Below are 19,507 nucleotides of genomic sequence, written 5' to 3'. Positions count from 1 at the left end.
ACTGTTGATGGCGTTGGGTTACCCAGACATAAGGAGGGACCTGGGATTGTTCTCTGAAAATCTGACAAAGACGTTGAAGGAAAATGTAGCCCATATACAAATTCCAGAGCATATTATTGAATGAGAGTACTATGGAACGAATATTTGGGAATGTTCATTGAAATACACTGTCAATTAATATCATGGAAAAAGGTTGTATATAGTCTCAATATACAGCATCTTGGAAAGGGAGACACAAAATGAAGTTGAACCGTTATTGTATCCAAGACAAATTCCCTAAATCTTTTGTGGTTAGACTTAGTCACTGTAACAGTATGATTACTTTGCCGTCCCCAGGCTTCCCTCATCAGAAGAATCCCTGATTAGATTCCTGAAATGCAGACAGGAAAATAATTTGACTGGGAGGAAAGATATTCAGCCCTCCCGCCCTCCCTCGCCTGTCTCTCTCCTTCTCTCCATCGCATATTACATTTAAACACTGCACAATTTACAAGTGTAAATATTGGAATATAAATCGTGCCTTCCTGTATAATACTTATGATAAAATGTTTATTCTATTCTACTGAGCCATTTACTTTGTTTGTATTATCTTTTATTTCTTATTGTTGCATCAAGAAGGAACCTGCAAGTAAGCATTTCGTTGGATGGTGTATACCATGTGTATCCTTCACATATGACTAATAATAAAACTTGACTTAATGCTTGTTACATCACTTGAGGCAGCTCAAATGGATTTATTTCCTGTTGAAAAAAGTTTTAATGTGAAACATTTAAAGAATTCTAAACATTGGGAGGGCATCTGGAGATTGGTGTCATGTTGCCACTCGGTCTGGTGTAAACAAGGATTAGAAAAACGGTGTGAAATACACCTCTTGAAATGTAATCTTTCTACCCCTCTCTTTTCTTTCTCCCCCCTCCCCCTTCTTTAGGTGAATCAGGTTTGGGGAAGTCTACACTGATCAACTCCCTCTTCCTGACAGACTTGTATTCCCCTGAATACCCTGGTCCCTCCCACAGAATCAAGAAGACTGTACAGGTAAACACTAAGATGCCKTATCTATTTGATTTATTCATGGTATATTTGAATGGGAACAGATAGAAACACAACAAATAAACTATTCATTATATGTTGCACCATAGCTTCAACTCATTTTCAACACCCTACTTGTGTTTGTCTCTAGGAGAAAACATACTTGTGTCCCTTTTGTAACAGATTAGTAGATACCGTCTCTCCCTCTAAAAGGAAATGACTGTTCTTTTCCCAAAGAAGATAAATATTTCAGCTCGCCACATTAAAAAAGCTGTTTCCCCTTTCTGTTGCTTTAAGTGCAGGGTGGTAACTAGGTAACGTGTCTCCATCCTGTCTGACTTACCCATTAGTTCCTCTTTTGGCCATAAACGGCCTGCTCTTCTCTGGTAAATTATCTGATGTGCCCCAGCCAGCTCCCACCCAGCCCTTTCTGTGTTTTGGGTCGTTGATGTCACAGCCCTGGCCCTCCCTCCACTTCATACCTGCTCTCTGACACGCTTCAGGCTTGGCCACTCATAACCTGTTACACTCCGACAGGGTGGTATCTACTCATAACTTGCTACCACCGCTGCCCTGTCATCTGTCTGAATAACAAGGCCTACAACCAGTTCATCTACTTAGACTAGGAGGAATGACTGACTGGAAAGAGATGGGGCTCTGTAACCATACAGAATATCAGGGGGTGGCGACTGACTCATCGACTGGGAAAACGAATGGTGTGCATAACAAATAGCAACAGGGAGTTTTTGCTGGAAAGAACTAGTACATTTCATTATAACTGGAGTCATGTTCCTCCTCTCTGTTGGTGGAATAGTACTGACTACTGAGACAGAAGATGATGCTCAGGTTAGGGGAAATTAGTTGCGCTCGCTAAGGGAGTGAACATTATTTATAATAAGGGCCTTCCCTTCAACAAAATATATATATAWWTTTTTTTTTTCAAATAAATTTTTACCCCCTTTTCTCCCCAATTTTCGTGGTATCCAATCGCTAGTAATTACTATCTTGTCTCATCGCTACAACTCCCGTACGGGCTCGGGAGAGACGAAGGTCGAAAGCCATGCGTCCTCCGAAGCACAACCCAACCAAGCCGCACTGCTTCTTAACACAGCGCGCCTCCAACCCGGAAGGCAGCCGCACCAATGTGTCGGAGGAAATACTGTGCACCCGCCCCCCTTGGTTGGCGCACACTGCGCCCGGCCCGCCACAGGAGTCGCTGGAGCGCGATGAGACAAGSATATCCCTACCGGCCAAACCCTCACTAACCCGGACGACGCTAGGCCAATTGTGCGTCGCCCCACGGACCTCCCGGTCGCGGCCGGCTGCGACAGAGCCTGGGCGCGAACCCAGAGACTCTGGTGGCACAGCTAGCGCTGCGATGCAGTGCCCTAGACCACTGCGCCACCCGGGAGGCCCAACAAAATATATTTTACCTAAACCCTCCGTGAAAGCTTACATTTTTTTTAAATAAAAAACAATACCATTGACCCTGCCTGCTCCCGAGCGGCGCAGCGGTTTAAGACACTGCATCTCAGTGCAAGAGGCGTCACTATAGTACCTGGTTAGAATCCAGGCTATGTCACATCCGACCATGATTGCGCGCTGCCCTATGGGACTCCCCAGTTGGCCCAGCGTCATCGTGGTTTGGCCGGAGTAGGCCGTCATTGTGAATAAGAATTTGTTCTTAACTGACTTGCCTAGTTTATTAAAGGTTAAATAATAAATAAAAACCATGCCCTATACACAAAATAATAATTAAACAAAGTGGATAGCAGAGAATATGTCGACCGTTTCCCATCACTTATTGGACAGATCAGAGCCTTAGATATGCTGTTTTAGAAACAGTTTTTKATTTTCTAAGCATTACATGGCAACGCAGGAATTTTGATAGATTCAGCCCTTTGCGCTATCATTGTATTTGCAGGTCTGAGAAATTGCCTTTTTAAAAACATTTCATGCAATTCTATGTCATTTTACATATTAGCAGAATCTTTTTTAATACCACACACATTACTGGAATTACAGGCCAAGAATTAACAAAGATGGGTCTGTCTTATTTCACCCGGTAAGTTGACTGGGAACACCATTTTCATTTACAGCAATGACCTGGGGAATAGTTACAGGGGAGAGGGGGGATGAATGAGCCAATTGTAAACTGGGGATGATTAGGTGGCAATGATGGTATGAGGGCCAGATTGGGAATTTAGCCAAGACAACGGGGTTAACACCCCTACTCTTACGACAATTGCCATGGGATCTTTAGTGACCACAGAGAGTCAGGACACCCGTTTAATGTCCCATCCGAAAGACAGCACCCTACACAAGGCAATGTCCCCAATCACTGCATTGGGATATTTTGTTTTAGACCAGAGGAAAGGGTGCCTCCTACTGGACCGCCAACACCACTTCCAGCAGCATCTGGTCTCCCATCCAGGGACTGACCATATTTCTCCAATGCCAAATTAGTGTGCCTTGTTTGCAACGAAACTGTCCCCTACCTTTCCACCCCAGACAGAGTAGGCCTACCAATGCAGAAAAAATGTAAGATTTAACTGCTGGCTACTATTCTTCTGTGGTTTAACCCAACGAGAGAAGGTCACAAGTGTTTCTCTTAAAGCTGTCTGGGTTTAAACATCTTCTATTGTACAGAAAGTGAATAGCTTAGTCAATTGATAGTGACAGTTAACTTCCCAAGCAAAGTCTCTCTTTTTTAGGTTGTAGCTCAGCCTCTGAATGTCAAAGAAAGCAAACAATTTTATATATACAGTTGACGTCGGAAGTTTACATACACTTAGGTTGGAATCCTTAACTCGTTTTTCAACCACTCCACAAATTTCTTGTTAACAAACTATAGTTTTGGCAAGTCGGTTAGCACATCTACTTTGTGCATGACACAAGTCATTTTTCTAACAATTGTTTACAGACAGATTATTTCACTGTATCACAATTTCAGTGGGTCAGAAGTTTACATACACTAAGTTGACTGTGCCTTTAAACAGCTTGGAACATTCCCGAAAATGATGTCATGGCTTTAGAAGCTTCTGATAGGCTAATTGACATAATTTGAGTCAATTGGAGGTGGACCTGTGGATGCATTTCAAGGCCTACCTTCAAACTCAGTGCCTCTTTGCTTGACATCATGGGAAAATCAAAAGAAATCAGCCAAGACCTCAGAAAAAAAATTGTAGACCTCCACAAGTCTGGTGCACTTCACAAAATAGATGGCATCATGAGGTAGGGAAATTGTGGATATATTGAAGCAACATCTCAAGACATCAGCCAGGAAGTTAAAGCTTGGTCGCAAATGTGTCTTCCAAATGGACAATGACCTCAAGCATACTTCCAAAGTTGTGGCAGAATGGCTTAAGGACATCAAAGTCGAGGTATTGAAGTGGCCATCACAAAGCACTGACTTCAATCCTGTAGAAAATTTGTGGGCAGAACTGAAAAAGCATGTGCGAGCAAGGAGGCCTACAAACCTGACTCAGTGACACCAGCTCTGTCAGGAGGAATGGGCCAAAATTCACGCAACTTATTGTGGGAAGCTTGTGGAAGGCTACCTGAAACGTTTGACCCAAGTTAAAGAATTTAAAGGCAATGCTACCAAATACACTCAATTAGTATGTAAACTTCTGACCCACTGGGAATGTGATGAAAGAAATAAAAGCTGACATAAATCATTCTCTCTACTATTATTCTGACATTTCACATTCTTAAAATAAAGTGGTGATGTAACTGACCTAAGACAGGGCATTTTTACGAGGATTAAATGTCAGGATTTGTGAAACTGAGTTTAAATGTATTTGGCTAAGGTGTATGTAAAATTCCGACTTAAACTGTGTGTGTGTGTTCTAGCAAATATTAGTCTAGTCTGATTAGGGATCTGGGAAATCAGTTTACAACCAACCAGACCACACACACACTCACAATGTCATTTTTCATTGAGAAGCAGTGAAATGGTTGAGAGATTTTATATTTTAGTGTAGGATTATTGATTCACCTACACTGGTCCAAACCAGTGTTTTGCTACTGGTATAGTGGTAGTGGTATTGACAGTGGGATATGAATGGTATTAGTGATTTTATAGATATTCCCTCCTACTCTATTTGCCCACACGTTGAGGAATACTTGTCTTCTCCCGTCCAGTTTTATCACTGACACTGCCATGTGTCAGTGATAATATCACCACCTTCCGGAGACACCTGAAACCCCACCTCTTTAAGGAATACCTAGGATAGGATAAAGTAATCCTCCTAACCCCCCCCTCCCCCTTAAAAGAGTTAGATGCACTATTGTAAAGTGGTTGTTCCACTGGATATCATAAGGTGAATGCACCAATTTGTAAGTCGCTCTGGATAAGAGCGTCWGCTAAATGACTTAAATGTAAATGTAAATGTTTCTGTATATGGAATTTTCAAACGTCTGTGAAACATCACATAGTTGATTTGCAACATGTCTACACCACTGCAGACACCTATTTGTAAATGTCAGTTTTGCTGAGAGACCTGGCTTTATCTGTTTTAATGAGCCTAATGTATAGTTAAGAGGATTCCCAAAAATGTCCCATCCTTTTGGTTTATTCTGTTTGTCTTGCTGCTGCCTGAATGAGTTCCCTAACTCACACACACACAAGCTCTGTCTGTCGTTGGATCGCATTTCATGTCAAGTATGGCCTCCAGGCCAATTCCTGGTGTTGAAAGCCATAAACAGCCTGCAGTGTGTGTGAACGCCATTGGATTGGCTATGCACGTGCATCACAGCACAGAGGGGCGCTCCAAACAGACTGTTTCCTGTGATGATTGAACGGGTGATAAAACATGGGTCTCTTATCAGAGCTGGCCTACATGCCTCTGAAGACACACGTGTGTGTGTGTGTGTGTGTGTGTGTGTGTGTGTGTGTGTGTGTACACATGCACACACAAACAAACAGTTCCTCATAGTATTATGACACCACACCTATCCGATGACAGATCATTATTAGTCCCATATTCTACTTGGCTTGAAGGTTTCTCAATAGGAATATGATTTGTCATTTGGATGACTGTTTGTCATGTTGTGTACATGCCAGGGAGCAGTAACCTGGGTGTCAGCCTTTCAGTCATGCCAACAATCCCATAAGGAGTTGGCAAGAGAGCAGAAACCGACTGGCCCCCAGGCTAAGGTAGGTGAGGATGCATGTGTTAATAGTGCTGTAGTGATGGTCATGATGTCATTGGGCTGGTCCTGGTGTGCCTGTAGAGGGCCCGAAATTAGTAAAGTGGTTGAGTCGTGCCAGGTTTTAGGGCCTGCCAGGATGATGTACTGTACTTCTGCCAGCCTGTTGCTTCATAGCTGTGCAATCCTCAGTCTGCTGGTGAGTCACTTTTAGTATTTTGTTAGGATCCCCATTAGCTGCTGCTAACGAAGCCGTTATCCTCCTGCGGTCAACACAAAACATGAAATAATACAGAACATTATAGACGATGACAACTCATCGACAGGTTAGAGCATTGGGCCAGTAACCTCAAGGTTGCTGGATCGAATCCCCAAGCTGACAAGGTACAAATCTGTCGTTCTGCCCCTTAGCAAGGCAGTTAACCCACTGTTCCCCGGTCGCCGAAGACGTGGATGTTGATTAACTTCCTATGGCTGCAGGGGCAGTATTGAGTAGAGGTCGACCGATTTATGATTTTTCAACGCCGATACCGATTATTGGAGGACCAAAAAAAGCCGATACCGATTAATCGGCCATTTTTATTTATTTATTTGCAATAATGACAATTACAACAATACTGAATGAACACTTATTTTAACTTTAATATAATACATCAATAAAATCAATTTAGCCTCAAATAAATAATGAAACATGTTCAATTTGGTTTAAATAATGCAAAAACAAAGTGTCGGAGAAGAAAGTAAAAGTGCAATATGTGCCATGTAAGAAAGCTAACGTTTAAGTTCCTTGCTCAGAACATGAGAACATATGAAAGCTGATGGTTCCTTTTAACATGAGTCTTCAATATTCCCGGGTAAGAAGTTTTAGGTTGTAGTTATTATAGGACTATTTCTCTCTATACCATTTGTATTTCATATACCTTTGACTATTGGACGTTCTTATAGGCACTTTAGTATTGCCACTGTAACAGTATAGCTTCCATCCCTCTCCTCGCTGCTACCTGGGCTCGAACCAGGAACACATCGACAACAGCCACCCTCGAAGCAGCATTACCCATGCAGAGCAAGGGGAACAACTACTCCAAGTCTCAGAGCGAGTGACGTTTGAAACGCTATTAGCGCGCACCCCGCTAACTAGCTAGCCATTTCACATCGGTTACACCAGCCTAATCTCGGGAGTTGATAGGCTTGAATTCATAAACAGCAGAGCTGCTGGCAAAATGCACGAAAGTGCTGTTTGAATGAATGCTTACGAGCGTGGTGGTGCCCACCATCGCTCAGTCAGACTGCTCTATCAAAGCATAGACTTAATTATAACATAATAACACACAGAAATACGAGCCTTAGGTCATTAATATGGTCGAATCCGGAAACTATCATCTCGAAAACAAAACATTTATTCTTTCAGTGAAATACGGAACCGTTCCGTATTTTATCTAACGGGTGGCATCCATCAGTCTAAATATTCCTGTTACATTGCACAACCTTCAATGTTATGTCATAATTACGTAAAATTCTGGRAAATTAGTTCGCAATGAGCCAGGCGGCCCAAACAGTTGCATATACTCTGACTCTGCATGCAATGAACGCAAGAGAAGTGACACAATTTCACCTGGTTAATATTGCCTGCTAAACTGGATTTATTTAGCTAAATATGCAGGTTTAAAAATATATACTTCTGTGTATTGATTTTTAGAAAGGCATTGATGTTTATGGTTAGGTACACTTTGGAGCAAACGACAGTCCTTTTTCTCGACATGCGCACTGCATCGATTATATGCAACGCAGGACACGTAGATAAACTAGTAATATATCAACCATGTGAGTGTATATAACTAGTGATTATGATTGATTGTTTTTTATAAGATAAGTTTAATGCTAGCTAGCAACTTACCTTGGCTTCTTACTGCATTCGCGTAACAGGCGGGCTCCTCGTGAGGCAGGTGGTTAGAGCGTTTTGATAGTTAACCGTAAGGTTGCAAGATTGAATCCCTGAGCTGACAAGGTAAAAATCTGTCATTCTGCCCCTGAACAAGGCAGTTAACCACTTTCCTAGGCCATCATTGAAAATAAGAATGTGTTCTTAACTGACTTGCCTAGTTAACTTCTTATGGCTGCAATCCCGTTAATGGGATGATATGACAACAGCCAATGAAAGTGCAGGGCACCAAATTCAAACAACAGAAATCTCATAATTAAAATTCCTTAAACATGTATCTTATACCATTTTAAAGGTAATCTTGTTGTTAATCCCACAAGTGTCCGATTTCAAAAAGGCTTTTCAGCGAAAGCACCACAAACTATTATGTTAGGTCACCACCAACTCACAGAAAAATTCTGCCATTTTTCCAGCCAAAGAGAGGAGTCACAAAAAGCACAATAGAATAAAATTATTCACTAACCTTTGATGATCCTCATCAGATGACACTCATAGGACTTCATGTTACACAATACATATATGTCTTGTTCGATAAAGTTCATATTTAATCCAAAAACCTCAGTTTACATTGCGGCATGTCAGAAATGCCTCCAAAATATCCAGAGAAATTGCAGAGCCACGTCAAATAACATAAATACTCATCATAAACTTTGATGAAAGATACATGTTTTACATAGAATTAAAGATACACTGGTTCTTAATGCAACCGCTGTGTCAGATTTCAAAAAGCTTTACGGCAAAAGCACAATATTCAATAATCTGAGAACAGCGTTCAGCCACAAAAGCAAGCCATACAGTTACCCACCAAATTGTGCAGTCAACAAAACTCATAAAAAGCATTATAAATCTTCACTTTGCTGATCTTCGTCGGAATGCACTCCCAGGACTCCCACTTCCACAAGAAATGTTCGTTTGGTTCGGTAATGTCCATCATTTATGTCCAAATAGCTATTTTCATTAGCGTGTTTGGTAAACAAATCCAACGTCAGGAAGCGCATTCACTAAAAGCTGACAATGTCAAAAAGTTCCGTAACAGTCCGTAGAAACATGTCAAACGATGTACTGAATCAATCTTTAGAATGTTAACATAAATCTTGAATAACGTTCCAACCGGAGAATTACATTGACTTCAGATGAGCACATCTCTGATTCAGAGGGGTTGGGTTAAATGCGGAAGACACATTTTCAGTTGAATGCATTGTTGTACAACTGACTAGGTATCCCCCTTTCCCTAAATTGAAAACAATACACACTTTCATACACTTAACTCTCAGCAGTCCATGCTTTGTAACATTGCACATAGATACTCAGTTTGACTTAGTTTTGTATTTTGGGACTGTGAAGAAACTTGCCTTGTGTTAGCTGATTGAATAGACTATTTGGAATTTGTGATGCAGTCAATCTCTCCTTGTTTGTCTATTTGTTTGTTGGGGCAGCACTGGCAGTAAAAGTCCCAGTCCTTACTAAGGGTTCTGGATCTGAAGCTTGAGGGAGGAACGGAGGGAGACTGACAAGGCCGCCATGCCAGTTGAAGAAGAGGAAGTAGTCATAGTACTAACAAGAAGTAGTACTGAAGGTGCCAGACTTGTGGTTTACTGTCTTATGATGACGTCATCACCTGATCAATGATTAGCCATTTAGTTGGACCTGCTTCCTCTCCTGGGCCTTCAGCATCAGGTTACAGTAGGTGTGCAGCAGGAGTGCCTTCTCATTTTCAGACTTCAGAAATATCCCTCCAAAAACGATGCCCACATTGTATTGTACCTCCCTTTTGAAGTTGCATGAAAGTGATCCCGTTTCTATGATTCACTGCCAATAGAAACAGCCTCTGCCTGGGTGTGTGGTATTCCATGTAGCTAGCTTTCACCCACAGAAGCTCCAGCATTTCTCTTGAATTGTTCCCTCTCAACACTAGTCTATATCTCCACTAAGCCCAGACAGCACTCTGCTCTGTTTTCACCCAGCATCCGCCAATGTGTTTACCTGCGCATTACACACCCTTAAGCACTTATTAAAGTTTAAACGTGATTAGTGTATCTGTGTTTTCTCTGCTTCCTTTGGCTCCAATAGTGAGCGTTATGCCAGAGGTTTGGTGATAAACTTGGCAGGGTCAGGATCCAAGAAGGAAAGAGTAGTTAGTGGGAACTCTATGCTTGTTTATCCTAGAGGAGGAGGAGGGATGAATGACTAGAGCCTGATAAGGGTTATGTTATGCTATATTATGTTATTGGAGGGACAGCACTAGCCTGGTCCCAGGTGTATTTGTCCTGTTCAGCCAACTCCAGTGCTCATTGCCACTGACCATAGGAGTTGGCTAAACAAATCTGGTCCTGGCTAGGGTAGGCGTCTGTCGGTTAGTTAAGAACAGATAGAGAGGGTATGGGATGAGGCTAGCGCTTAGCGTGCTTAGTCTGTCAGCCCAATGTCCTTGTGTAACACAGCTGAGCAAACCAACCGTAGTGGAGAGGAGTGTGGCAACGGTCAGTGTTCCTCTTCCCTGTCTGTCTGTGAGGTCATTGTGGTCAGACACACACACACACACACACACACACACACACACACACACACACACACACACACACACACACAGGGAAGATCCCTCTCCTCCTACCGTTACACTGTTTAGTACCAACTAACTCATGCCACACAGGGAGGGGTCCATGTCTGTTGTTTTTGTTCATTCAACGTCTCACACTAGCTCCTGCCATTCATGACACTGTAAAGGGTGCAGTCGGTTGAATAGCATGAATGAAACCATTTAAAAATATTAAGAATTATTTATGCCACTGTCAATCATCTTTGCCTTGATGGCTCCTGAGAAGATACAGTTGAAGTCGGAAGTTTACATACACTTAGGTTGGAGTCATTAAAACTCGTTTTACAACCACTCCACAAATTTCTTGTTAACAAACAATAGTTTTGGCAAGTCGGTTAGGACATCTACTTTGTGCATGACACAAGTCATTTCTACAACAATTGTTTACAGACAGATTTATTTCACTTATCATTCACTGTATCACTATTCCAGTGGGTCAGAAGTTTACATACACTAAGTTGACTGTGCCTTCAAACAGCTTGGAAAATTCCAGAAAATGATGTCATGGCTTTAGAAGCTTCTGATAGGCTAATTGACATCATTTGAGTCATACCTGTGGATGTATTTCAAGGCCTAACTTCAAACTCAGTGCCTCTGCTTGACATGGGGAAATCAAAAGAAATCAGCCAAGACCTCAGAGAGCGCTCTAGACCTTCGCAAGTCTGGTTCATCCTTGGGAGAAATTTCCAAACGCATGAAGGTACCATGTTCATCTGTACAAACAATAGTACGCAAGTATAAACACCATGGGACCACGCAGCCGTCATACCGCTCAGGAAGGAGACGTGTTTTGTCTCCTAGAGATGAACGTACTTTGGTGCCGAAAAGTGCAAATCAATCCCAGAACAACAGCAAAGGACCTTGTGAAGATGCTGGAGGAAACGGATACAAAAGTATCTATATCCACAGTAAAACGAGTCCAATATCGACATAACCTGAATGGCCGCTCGGCAAGAAAGAAAAAAAGTCAGACTACGGTTTGCAACTGCACAATGGGGACAAAGATTGTACTTTTTGGAGAAATGTCCTCTGGTCTGATGAAACAAAAATGGAACTGTTTGGTCATAATGACCATCGTTATGTTTGGAAGAAAAAAGGGGAGGCTTGGAAGCCAAAGAACACCATCCCAACCGTGAAGCACGGGGGTGGCAGCATCATGTTGTGGGGGTGCTTTGCTGCAGGAAGGACTGGTGCACTTCACAAAATAGATGGCATCATGAGGTAGGAAAATTATGTGGATATATTGAATCAACATCTCAAGACATCAGTCAGGAAGTTAAAGCTTGGTCGTAAATGGGTCTTCCAAATGAACAATGACCCCAAGCATACTTCCAAAGTTGTGGCAAAATGGCTAAAGGACAACAAAGTCAAGGTATTGGAGTGGCCAGCACAATGCCCTGACCTCTATCTTATAGAAAATTTGTGGGCAGAACTGAAAAAGCATGTGCGAGCAAGGAGGCCTACAAACCTGACTCAGTGACACCAGCTCTGTCATGAGGAATGGGCCAAAATTCACGCAACTTATTGTGGGAAGCTTGTGGAAGGCTACTCGAAACGTTTGACCCAAGTTAAACAAATTAAAGGCAATGCTACCAAATACTAATTGAGTGTATGTAAACTTCTGACCCACTGGGAATGTGATGAAAGAAATAAAAGCTGAAATAAATCATTCTCTCTACTATTATTCTGACATTTCACATTCTTAAAATAAAGTGGCGATCCTAACTGACCTAAGACAAGGAATTTTTACTCTGATTAAATGTCAGGAATTGTGAAACTGAGTTTAAATGTATTTGGCTAAGGTGTATGTAAACTTCCAACTTCAAATGTATCTGTAACCAGTTGAGTTTTGGTTACAACAAGACAGCCAAGAGATGAGGGAGGGAAAGTGAGTATGACCGAGAGAGAGAGAGAGAGAGAGGAGAGGGGAAAAAGAGAGTGGAAGAAGGGAGAAAGTCTTACTCTGATGGTGCTTAAAGGACCAGGGTGAGGTCTATGAATAGGGGGTTAGAGGTCAAGTAAAGAGAGAGGAGGAGTGTAATGTGCAGTCTGATGGATTCCTGTAAATGTAAGGGTAGGGCAGTAAAAGGCAGCATTATACACACACACACACACACACACACACACACACTGTGAGCTGGAATGAACAGCCGGGTTTTTACCCCCAGTGTCCTGTCTGGTGCATAGCAACCTAGCATTGCCAAAAGCCCTGGTCTGCCCTTGAAAGCCTATGTAAATCACGATCGCCAGAACGACCCCCACAATTTTTGTCGGTGACTGCGGTTTTTGGCTCAAATTAGTTTATGATGAAGTTTGATCCCCACTGTGAATTATTAAAAATGTCGTTACAAATCAAGATATTTTATTAAATAGAAAACCATTCTGAATACTACGTTCTTGTCACACAGGACCATGTGCTGACACAGCCCAATCACGGGTCGGGAGTCTCCCGGTTGACTCTCTCAGGCAGGATGAGAATGACTACATTGACCATGATCCTTATACATTTTTTTGTTGTTGTTGGTGCCATTCAGCAATATGGCGCGCTTCAAATTCAAATACTTCTGGCTTCATGCGACATTGGGAGTTTTCCATAGGAATACGTGAATGACGTCAGTGCTATCACCATCTACTGTTTTTAATGTATGGTTCTAGCAGAGTTAATGGATGAGGATGTGTGTGCCCTATTAAAAAAAGCTGTGCGTTCCAGCGCTGGCGATTGAGTGACTCGTCAACCGACGACTCTGTAGATTTAATAAATAAATAAATATAAATCCAACCATGCAATTTTCCCCTCATTGTTTTCCCTGCAGTTAGTAGGTAAACTGTTCTGTGGCTAGAGCACACACACACGCACATCAGTTCACACATGTGACATGTCATCTTTGTTTTCAAAACTTGCTTCAGAAGAGAACCCATCGGTTTTGAAAAGTATGCAATTTTTCAGGGTCAAGAATGGTTGTCTAAAGTATCCATTTCCTGCTTGTGAATGTAGTCTTTCAAATCAAACTGTTGAATGTACGTAGATGAACTGATAAGATGATACCTGTGAAAATAAGTGAAAGTTACACCTGCTTTTAGTGTTCTTTCTTTCTAGCCAGCCAGCCAGCCAGCTGTTCTAAATGGTTTCATTATTAGTGTTGTGGCCTGGATACAGTGGCCTGTTCAAACAGCCGTATGTCTGCATCCTACATAGTGCACTACTTTTGACCAGAGCTCTATGGGCCCTGGTCCAAGTAGTGCACTATAAGGAATAGGATGCCATTTGGGACACATGAGTCACCCACCCAGAAAGCAGACGGACCTCGCGGCCTGGCAGGACACACCTCTTTAGGTTCAACACTGATCCCTTTCACTAGCTGACTGGAAATAGATGCTAACCCACTAAACACTTGTTTTCTATTTTATTACCTCAGTCTCTCCTTTTTTTTATGGTCATTTTTTGGGGACTTTGAATCCGTTTTTCCCCCCGTTTTTTTTCTCTCTCTCGCTCTCCCTTCTCTCTCGCCTAAATCAGCTTGATTATCACCTACCAAAACACACTAGTTGTTTTCTCTTTTATTTCAGTGGTCTAGCTAAATCAGCTCTCAGGGCGTTGCTCTGTGTTAGCCGGTCAAGAGGTGGCCTGCCCACAGTGGGGCTGTGTGGGGGAGAGGAAGCCTTTAGCCAGGGCCCAGCTAGTGGGCTGAGTGAGAGTAGCCATAACCCTGCCTCAGGCCCAGACCACGGGCATTCTGTGGTTCTGTTTAAGTGGAAGGTGACGGCTCAGTTTAGCTGCCTGTGGTTAAACTCAAAAGTGCTGCTCTTTGGGAAACCATGGGCTGCCGGCTGGGCTGGCTTTGTCAAAATGTTCCTACGTCAATGAAGCATGCCATCAAGTAAACAAAAGGCTGCTTATATCACAAAGTACATCCGGTTGTGACGTGTGTGTGTGTAAAAGCATGAGGTATAGTAGTGTTTTATGTTGTGGTCTGTGTACAACTAATAAAACTGAGCTTGCTTTTACTGTACAGAGAGCTGCATTTAACACGCACAATGATTGCTTCCATTGCAATCTGAGCGGAACACGACATGCACTCATCTGTTCCTCCTGGTTTAATCATTGAAGTGAAGCTCATCTGCTAATTACAAGGGCTGGTCTGGATCGCCTGCTGATTTTAAAGCTCTCTGATCAGCTAAGAGGCCAATCTGCAAGCAGCTCTGTACACCCTGTACTGGACACTCCAGGTGGGCAGCCAAATATAACTAGAGCGCGCTCTGAGTCTGAGGTCAAAGATCTTCTAAGACCATGTTGCTGGATTCATCTTCATTCTGCCTGGCTGGCAACCCTCCACAAGTGTATCGCCATCTGTGATTTATATTTGTTAATGCTCAAAAAATATTCACCTGGGCTTTTGTAGTTTGATGTATAGCTAACTTCTCCGAACAGACACATTCTAGATAAAGATGAAAGGACTATGTCAGACTTCCTAACCAAGCCCTTGAGTCTGAGCCCATCCCCTCAGAGGAGAAGTGCTCTGAGGTGGAGATCCTGCAAACTGTCACTATTAGCGCAAGTTATACACACACTATGATGCAATGCATGTTTGTACATGTCCCTATTCCAGCGTTTCCCAAACTCGGTCCTCTGGACCCCAAGGGGTGCATATTTTAGTTTTTTTGCCCTAAGCTTGATGATTAGTTTTTATTATTTAAAAAATGTATCAGCTGTGTAGTGTTAGGGCAAAAACCAAAATGTGTACCCCTTGGGGTCCCGAGGACCGAGTTTGGGAAACCCCACCCTTCAAATGAACCATAAATGGGGAGATATTGATGTCATGGTGTTTTTAGAAGTTCACCATGATTCAGTGCTGTCTTTGTTGTATTTATTTAGTGTTCTCTACAATCTCAGGTGGAGCAGTCTAAGGTGCTGGTAAAGGAAGGAGGAGTTCAGCTTCTTCTCACCATCGTTGACACGCCAGGGTTCGGAGACGCTGTCGACAACAGTAACTGGTACGTCTGACTGACTGACTAACCTGCCCTATATCTCTATCTGAATGTGTATATTCTACATTAAATGTAGTCACTGTTACCTGACATTGAGTAATGTCTGTGCTCTGCTCTCCTATAGCTGGCAGCCAGTCATTGATCACATCGACAGTAAGTTTGAGGATTACCTCAACTCAGAGTCCCGGGTCAATAGACGGCAAATGCCTGACAACAGAGTGCACTGCTGCCTCTACTTCATTACCCCCTCTGGACATGGGTAGGTACTGCAGCTGGTATGGTCTCCATTCTGAAACACAACATTGATATTCAGTGTTGAATCACAGTTGATATTGTGTCGCTTCTCAAAATGTGAATAATTCTTCAAGTGTTAAGAATCCAGTATTTTCCTTCTCTCATTTGAGATTAAGCATGATCCTATAGCTCTTGAGAATGTTCCCTAACAGGGCAGACGGGGTATTGGTCATGGGATGAAATCAGTAGTACAACTACTGTGTGCCTAAGACTGTTTACATGTTACTAGCTGGTCATCCACACTCCTGCCCCTGGTGAGGAGTACAGCTGTCAGTTTTCAATTAGGCCTAGCTGCCCGCCCCACTCTCGACCCCACGCTGAACCCCTACTGGAACTGCTTAGAGGCACACTGGGACAACATTTATGTCATCTTTCCTCTCCTGGGTTCACTTTGTTTGAGGCTGTTTCCGCTCTGTATCTTGGCTCCAGTTCGTGCTCTGCTCTGCTCAACACACAGCTGTCCCTGCTGTTACATTACATCCCTACACTGGGCTGCTCTGTGCTCCCCATAAACAAAGGGTCATTTGACAGGCCAGCGCTCTCTCCATTTGGGTGTCAGTGCCCCTCACCATCTTGGCCCAAAGTGTGTCTATCTCTGACCAAGTCCTTGTTCTGTTCTGTTCATGTGCCTGGCTGGCTGGCAGCAGTCTGTGGTCATCCAAGAGGACTAGCACCGTATGGCTCTATTCACAGTTAACATCTGTCGTCTCCTCTGTGTCCCCACGGGACTCTCACAGCACATTACCAGCACAGCTAGAACCAGGGCAGAGAGCAAAGTGTGTATCTAGGCCTAGTGTGTGTGTGTGTGTGTGTGCACAAACTGATCTTTCAAAATTAAGACTAAAACATTTCTCAAAAGTGCAATGATTCATTCTGTTCTTTTGAGCGAACTCTGTGAACGTAAAGTTTAATCTAGCCACAGCCAGCCAAGTCAGACTTGTACTAGACTTGTACTTGTTGGCATGCCCTTTAACTTTTTCTTGTCTGCGTGCCAGGATTCAACGTTGCTTAGATATCCCAGCATCTCCTTTCACAAACAGTCTGGAGTCTGTAACTCTGTATGAAATACCAATGTGATGGCTGTTTAAATTAGAGCTGTTTTCAGGCAGACAGAACAGAAGAATCCTGTTCTGCTCAGTGGATTTACAGTGTGTTGTGGGCCGGCCAGATGTGCAGTTTCAGCAGCAATGCTGCCATGGAGAGAGAGATTCATTCTGGAAACAAGAAATGCTGTTTTTTAGTCCCGAGGTCGGCCAAGCTGTGCAATCTSAGTTTTTCTCTTCTCTCTCTCCAGGTTGAAGCCTCTTGATATAGAGTTCATGAAGCGGTTACATGAAAAAGTGAACATCATCCCCCTCATCGCCTAACGGACCACCAATATGACTCCTGAGGAGTGCAACAGTTCAAGAAGCAGGTGTGTGGTGTGTTAGCTCTGTGTACATACCGTGCTCTATGGGTGGCCTGTGTGTTTATGGTTTGTTAAAAAACCCACGTCTTTCTCTGAATGCAGAAGTCAACAGTTTGGTGTGTGATTAGTAGTTTATGCAAACTATTCCTGTGGAGAGAACACATGCAATAAATAAGTGCTGCACAGTTGTTGCACAGAGCGAATGTGTGTGCGAGCACAGTTTCCTCATCCTGTGTATTGACTTACCCTTCAGTGTGAGTGAGTATTGATATTTGTGACTCGTTGGCCTAGATTGACAAAGCGAGAGGGAGCAGGACTCATCTCCATCATCGTTTCGTCTCTCCTCTGTCTCTCCTCTCTGTCTCTCCTCTCTGTCTCGGCTCGCTGTCTCTCCCTCTCTCGGCTCGCTGTCTCTCCTCTCTGTCTCGCTCGCTGGCTCTCCTCTCTGTCTCGGCTCGCTGTCTCTCCTCTCTGTCTCGGTCTCGCCGCTGTCTGTCTCGCCGCTGTCTGTCTCGCTGGCGTGGTCTCGCTGGCGACTCGCCGCTGTCTGTCGTGGTCTCGCTGGTCTGTCGGTCTCGTCGCTGTCTGCCTCGCACGCTGCCTCGCACGCTGCCTCGCACGCTGCCTCGCCACGCTGCCTCGCACGCTGCCTCGCACGCTGGCCTCGCACGCTGCCTCGCACGGCTGCTTCGCACGCTGCTTCCGCACGCTGTTCTCGCACGCTGTCTCGCACGCTGTCTCGCACGCTGTCTCGCAACGCTGTCTCGACGTCTGCGTCTCGCACGTCTCTCGCACGCTGTCTCGTCGCGGTCTCGCACGCTGTCTCGTCGCGGTCTCGCACGCTGTCTCGTCGCGGTCTCGCACGCGTGTCTCGTCACGGTCTCGGCCACGCTGTCTCGTCGCGGTCTCGCACGCTGTTCTCGCGTCCGCACGCTGTTCTCGTCGCGTCTCGCACGCTGTCTCGTCGCGTCTCGCACGCTGTCTCGGTCGCGCGTCTCGCACGCTGTTCTCCGTCGCGGTCTCGCACCGCTGTCTCGTCGCGGTCTCGCAGCTGTCTCGTCGCGGTCTCGCACGCTGTCTCGTCGCGGTCTCGCACGCTGTCTCGTCGCGGTCTCGCACGCTGTCTCGTCGCGGTCTCGCACGCGGTCTCGTCGCGGTCTCGTCTCGGTCTCACTGTCTGTCTCGGTCTCACTGTCTGTCTCGGTCTCACTGTCTGTCTCCGGTCTCGTCGCTGTCTCTCTCGGTCTCGTCTCTCGCACCTCGGTCTCGTCGCTGTGTCGTCTCTCTCTCATCTCTATCTCATCTCTGTCATCTATTTTCTCGGTCTCATCTATCTCTGTCTCGTCTCTCTCTCTCTGTCTCATCCTTCTCTCTGTCATCTCTGTCTCATCTGTCTCTCACTTTTTCTCTGTCTCCTCTCTCTCACTTGTCTTGCTCTGTCTCCTCTCCTCGCTCTGTCTCTTCTCCTCGCTCTGTCTCCTCTCTTGGTCTCCTATGTCTCATCTCTAGCTCTCTCTGTCTCATCGCTGTCTCTTTCTCCACCCCCATTGCTCTCACCTTTCTATATTTTTCTCCTCCCCTTCTCTCTCCCTCCCCTCTCTTCTTCCCCTCCTCCCTCCCTCCTCTTATCTCTTTATAGATCATGCGAGAAATCACAGAGCACAAAATCAAAATCTACGAGTTCCCAGAAACTGACGATGAGGAGGAGAACAAGATAGTCAAGAAGATCAAGGTTTGGTTTCTCCCAGTGCGTGCGCACACACACACACACTGCTTTTATTCTCCATGCAAGATATGGAATTGAATAGGAGAAAAAAACTTGACATGACAAACAAACATGAACACGCATCACTATCTTTATCCCGATTGCGATATGTCATGTTTACAGCCCCATAACATAAATCCAATAAATCTAACACTAGTGTTTTGGCTGAGCTGGCCCCAACAGCCCCAGTATTGACAAGAGACGGACTGGTTTGTTAGCTACCGTAGAGACGGACTGGTTCGTTGGCAACCGTGGAGACTGACTGGTTCGTTGGCGACCGTGGAGACTGACTGGTTCGTTGGCGACCGTGGAGACTGACTCGTTCGTTGGCGACC

General features: G+C 44.2%; 1 pseudogene; it reads left to right on the top strand.

The window, feature by feature from the left end:
• Positions 1 to 19,507, top strand: part of LOC111955225 (septin-7-like) — a 48,854-nt pseudogene that overhangs the window by 18,729 nt on the left and 10,618 nt on the right.

This window comes from Salvelinus sp. IW2-2015, linkage group LG30 (assembly GCF_002910315.2).
Source record: "Salvelinus sp. IW2-2015 linkage group LG30, ASM291031v2, whole genome shotgun sequence".
Lineage (NCBI taxonomy): Eukaryota > Metazoa > Chordata > Actinopteri > Salmoniformes > Salmonidae > Salvelinus > Salvelinus sp. IW2-2015.
This window is presented reverse-complemented; position numbering and strand designations above follow the sequence as displayed.